The 6,000-nt window shown below is 48.2% G+C and overlaps 1 long non-coding RNA gene across 1 annotated transcript in view; it reads right to left on the bottom strand.

Annotated features, from left to right (window-relative positions):
* Positions 1-4,280, bottom strand: part of LOC308458359 — a 121,261-nt gene extending 116,981 nt beyond the window's left edge. Inside the window, exon 1 of the long non-coding RNA XR_013977273.1 lies at positions 3,778-4,280. This is a non-coding gene — a long non-coding RNA (uncharacterized lncRNA). The remainder of the gene's footprint in view (positions 1-3,777) is intronic.
* Between the last annotated feature and the right edge of the window lie 1,720 nt (positions 4,281-6,000).

Here is a 6,000-nt window from a genome sequence, read left to right on the forward strand (position 1 = left end):
ATGGGGAGACCTTATTATTCCATTCTCTTTCATTACTTCCTTCGAATGGTCCAGCAACAGCAACACAGGACAATATCAAGTTCAAATTTAATATTTAAGTCCAGTTTAGTTTAATGGGGAAAATGTTAAACATGTAATGATATATTGTTTTATGTTATCAAAAGGATTTTTATACCGCTTTTCATTTACCCAGAACAAACTGAAAAAACACCAAAGCGGTTCACACCATAATAAAAACATAAACAATATCCAACTCAGTGGGGTTGAACTCAGGGGGACGTTAAGGCTGCAGTCATGTGCCCACTTACCTGAAATAAGGTCGATTGAACTCAATGGGACTTTTGGAAGGATATGTATGGGAACAGGCCATACAAACTTTGCCTTTCTCTGTATTGTGTATCAGTGATACTTACAGTATCTAGGAGGGGTTTGGGGAGCTGGTGTTTTTTTAAATAAAAAAAATGGAGGCTAAAATTAGCATAAGTCATTTTAAAAACCTTTGCATAGTTTCATTTCCCCCTTATTTCTAGATTAGTGGAAACTTTTATGACCCTCTCTACCTTGGGAAAAACGTTTTGCCACTTTCTTGGGGTGACTACTCTCTTTTGAGGATTCTGTGTACGCTCCACTTTTAGTTCAAAAATTTTCCATAAGGAACAATCTGCTTCGAAAATAATTCATTAATAAAAACAAACAAACAAATAAATGTCATGTTTTTATTAACTTTTTTTTTAAAAAAAGCTTTTCAAGCTACATCCACCCGCGCGCTTACTACTAGAGATGGTGCTCCCATTGATCCATTGGGACATATTCCAGGATGAAAATGCACAGGACTTACCTGGCTGCGCCTTGCTCAGTTATCACAAAAGAAAACATGAGATCCATAATAACTCTAAAGCAAGGCCACTCCTGGTTTATGCAAAGCTGCCGAAATTGGGGTTTTGTTTTGTTTTCCCCTAGTGACAGTGGAAGTATCACAAACTCTGGGGGCTACAAAACGCTACCTAGAAAATCCCTTCAGAAGTTTCCAATGGATATTGACTAGCCAATAAAGAACCAGCGTCTTATTAGTCTATGGCTGAACGCTTTTGATTGTTTTAAGATCGTGAAGACACCCCCACCCCCCCGCGGCTTGTTTCATTTTAGTGACATATTTGCCACTATCGTCCTCTAGTAAGAATTCTATATAAAGATTCCCTCTGATTTTTTGGAGCTCAATACCTAAACGGGCTAAGCCCCTATCTTAAACCACATACATCTATCCCACCCACCAGGAGCGAAAATGCAACTGAAACGAGCCTAACTCTGAGGAAATAAGAGGTGCAAGATGAACCCACTTGGATCGGGACCGTGCAAAGGCTTAAAAACGAAACGAAACGATTCCGTTGAACTTTGGAGAGGTTAAAAGCGTGCCATTAAAATTGCGGCTCGCTAAGCGCTTCCCCTTAGACGTGAGATCTGTTGAAGTCAGCGGGGCTTCATAAACTGCATTTAGGATCGAGGCATAAGTCGTTTCCAAACGCAAGCGCTCTCGCGCGAGAGATGTTTGTGGATGGCATCCTTTTGGACCTCCGCGTTAAGGACTCAGTGCGCCTATCCCCTGGGTAGCTCGGATCATGGGAAAGTTCTCGAAAGGGACCCCATGGCATCCTGAATTCTACCGGGGGGAAGGGGAAAGCCCTCCAGTCGGGAGTGTTTTCAAAGAGTGGAAAAAAAGAAGGAGCAATCAACACAAACAAAAGCGCTTTCAATCGTGCTGAAGGACGCAAGCCGACAGGCGCTTGGTTTGCGCGCTCCAGCGAAGGGAAACGCTTTGGATTGTGTTGGAGGGAGTATTCCCAGCTGCCTTGTCGGTGCCAAGTAAGTGTCTGTCTTTGGGCGGGATAGGAGGATCGCTTCCCTGTTTCTTTCCTTTCTCCATCCCTGCCACTGACGCGTGACCTCCCACCGCGCTCACACGGCCAAGAAGCACTCCCCACCCTCACACGGCTGAGCTGCAGGTAACCCCGTCGTGGGGAGAAGTCTCCTGCATCCCTATTGGTAGGGATCGCAGTGCCAAACCTGTTACATAACGCTCTGATTTGCGGGCTCAGTTTTATTTTTCCTTTCAAGAGCAGCAGCCGGGATGGAAGCGAGTGAGGTGTGTATGTGTGGCACAATGTAGGTCTTGCTCCCCTAGGCTGTTGAGTAGCTTGCCCGCGATCCTATGCCCACTAAGCCCTGCGGGCGGTGTTCCAGCTGACTGCCGCGTTCACACCCACCCACACCCACCCCGCTCCACAGCGCGGCCATTGCAACGTGGAACAGGTTCTTGTAAGCAAGAAATCTGTGGCTGAGAAATCGACGGGGAGCACCTTCAAGGAAATGCACTGGGCTTCAAGAGGAAAGTGGAATGACTCGGGCCGATGTGGAAGGTGGTGGGATGGCCGAAGGCTGTTTCCACGGCCCCGGGAGCACAGGATCGGCCAGCTAGCCTGAAAGGTGCGCGCCTCTCTGATCATCGGAGCACCTCCAGGCCAGCCCGGAGCTTCCGACGAGGGCGCAGAGCCAGGCGGGCGCCTAAAATGCCCAGCCCGGCTGAGGAGAGCGCTGGGGGCGGGGTGGCGGCGGAGGGGGAAGCAGGATGACATTTGACCCTGGGCCTTTCTCCCCAACAAAGGACCACCAAAGCCCTGCCCGTCCCCTCGGACTGCTTGACATCCGGATGTCTTTGCTCCCCTATGGAAATGGAATGAACTTACGAGGGACCAGTCATTGACCCCAGTCACCCGCCGCCCCACCCTGGGGACCGCCGCCCGCCGCTCAGGCAGCTCGGCCCCTGGCGCAGCGATGATGGATCCCCACTTAATCGCTTCCGCCACTGAATGGCTTCCCTCCTCCCGAAATCTCCCGGCCTATAGGAAGGGAGAGCTGGAGAGAGAGAGACAGAGAGAGGGGGGGGGAAGCGACCGGTGCTTCAAAACACATCTCCTAGCAGACAGGTAAAATTGGTCCTGGGAGAGGAAAGGGAGAAAAGAAGAAATCTATTCGCTTCCGAATAGAACCCCTTTCCATCAGGGCTGGTGTGGTGGGAGATCTGGTTTAGACACTGGGCGTTTGTCTAAACAGGAACAAGCTGGCAAATACAAACCGACCGGGCCTTTTCAGAGCGGACGAAAAGACGTACAAAACCCCCAGAAAATAAAAGGAAACCTGGCAAGGTCATAGCGTCGGGAGGGTTCCTGAGTACAGTATAATGTCTATGTTGAAAAAAATGCGTACTCCCCCCCACAAAAAAACCTTCACTTCCTACTTCCATTACAGTATCTTTGTTCTGTTTATCTCTGCTCCTTAAAAACAAACCCCTCTTCATTCATGCAATTGAAGAGATTGCCAGTTATCAGCCGAAATATCTGGGACAAAAATCTAGTCTCCCAGAAGACTTTACTCTCTTCCCTCTTCTTCATACATGCTGCTCTAAAACTGAAACATGAAGCCCATCTTGGGGAAGGGGGGATGAAAGCCTAACACTGAGATAATTGAAGTATTCTTATTCATTCCAATGTAGATTATTAAATAGGAAACGAGATTATTATTATTATTATTATTATTATTATTATTATTATTATCTCAGGCTGGTTAGAGGAAGAGAATTATATTCCGGCACAAGAGAGAATTCAAGGGGGAAATTTCCGTTCTCCTTCTGCCCCCTCCCACCTTGGAAACATGCACGCGGAGAAGAGAGTTCATCGCAAGGAAATTAAGACCCCAAGTTATAAAAGACAGAAGGAACTGTACCTTGGAAACTCGAACGCTCGCCTCCAGTTTTGTGAATGACGATGGGGCTTTTTGGTGTCATTTGAAAATAAATCAAGAATTAGTTTTTTTCTTTGTTCTACACATACCCTGCGTTTGCACTGTGCTGTGGAAAGCCGGTTGATAGACTACAGCGTTAATTAATACTGTGCTAATTTGAGTTTAAGAGTGAAGGGAGGTGGAACTGGGGAGAGCGAGCGAGAGCGAGACTGTGATGGGACAGTGACCTCTAGTGGCGAATTGAGGCCATGCACGCCTGAAGAACAGAGGCAAGGAAACTGGCTGAACAAAACGCTCAGGTCGTCTCAACTGCGCGTTGAGAGAGAAAGTTTTCAGCTGGAACTCGAGCTGATGCGATGTTGCACCAAAGAGTCCTGCAACGATTCGAATTGTGGATAGGGCATCTTCACAAGCTCAGAGCCACTGACGGGGAGGAAACGGGGTGATGCGGGCATTTTGGGTCAACAGAGGCAAGCTTAGCAATAACTCTTTGAAACTCCACACCGGATTGAACAAACATAGCAATTCGGTTATTCCGACACATTTCCCACCCAGACATAGGAGCCAACTCCTAGGGGCCAAGGGGTCTTCGCACCCCCAATATCTGAGGGGCCCCCTCCCAAGTTGATGGGCATTGATTGCCATTCAAATAGTGTGCGTGCAGCGTGTCATGTGATCTATTATGTGGAGCGGGGCTTACCTGGGTCTTCCCCCCAATACACAAAATTTTGTTCAGGTTGGCACGCTTGTGCCCAGATACCCTGAAGTTGCGATTCTGCCATAAGGAAATTTATTTAGGAGGAAGTCCCGCTGAGGTTAGCAGGACGTGCCAATTCACAGCGCAATCCTGCGCCTCTCCAATATCATAGGGAAAGGTCAACGAACCATCTAGCCCAGCGTCCTGTTCTCACAGATGCCCATGGAAAGCCTGCAAGCAGGACCCCAGCACAGGAACCCTCTCCCCAGCGGCCATTCCCAGCAACTTTGCGCTCAGAAGCATCGCTGCTGCTTCTGACCCTATGGAACCATTAATGGCATCCTCCTCCATGGATTTGTCTAACCCTCTTTAAAAGCCACCCAGGTTGGGTGTCATCACTACATCTTGCCATAGAAATCCTAACTCATTTCCTTGGGTATCCTATACACCCACGTACCTTAAAATCAGTGGATATCTGAATAGACAGGATTGCGCTGTAAATGTGTTTTAAATGTAAGGTGCTGGCCAGGGTGACAGACTTAAGGAGGGACTTACACAGATCTCTCTTCTCGTTTTCTTTGTTTCGTCTTGTTTTAATACATTTGCTTCTGCGATTGATTTTATGGGCGTGTTGCGGAATAACGACACAATGATTTTAGTGTTGCCAAGCACGCTGAAATAAAAGAAACAAAACAAGAAAGCAAAATAAAACAACCTCAGAAGTTCTAAACGGGCGCGTTGCAGATACAGTAGTTCAACTGAATGAATCCAGCGGGGATGGCCGAGACCCGCGCAGTCCGATCCTATGCCCGTTTCTTGGGAAGCAAATCTCCATGTTTACTCCCAGCCAAGCGCGTTCAAAACTGAAGCCTAAAAAAAATAGCTGGATTTTGAAAGAAGCCCCCATGGAAACAGTGGCGTAGCATGGGGGGTGCAGGGGAGGCCGGCCGCACCGGGCGCAACATCTGGGGGGGGGGCGCTAGCACTCGCAGCTCTCTGCCCCTACCTGGCTCGAGTGCTGAAATCCACGGGTTAGGGGGCACAAATTACTTGCCTTGCCCCGGGTGCTGACAACCCACGCTACACCACTGCATGGAAAGTACTTCCACGAGTCTTCATATGAAGAAATTCTGGCCGTAGCAGAACTTACTCTGCAAGTTAACGTTACATACTCTGAAGTCGTATTGGGACCGACGGTCTTTAATTCTCTCGCCGAAGCCAACGGGGCTTTCAAAAAGTGGCCGATTTTTGGTTGGGCGATTCTGCCCGCGTGTGTTTCCCACAAGCACGAGTTTCTTCCAGAAATTTGGTGGGACTGGAATAAGGATCGACAGCCAAAATAGCCATGGACATTATTCGATCATATTGTTCGCTCAGTTTCCCCGATTCCGCAGTGCGCTAAAGTCACCGAGACGCGCAGGCGGTGGAATTGAGCAGGGATGCGATCCTTCTCAAAATGATTTCTTGCAAAGGAATCCTCCGGGCCTGTTCAGGTTCCGTAGCTTCCT

This window comes from Podarcis pityusensis, assembly GCF_964106645.2.
Source record: "Podarcis pityusensis genome assembly, chromosome: 11".
Classification (NCBI taxonomy): domain Eukaryota; kingdom Metazoa; phylum Chordata; class Lepidosauria; order Squamata; family Lacertidae; genus Podarcis; species Podarcis pityusensis.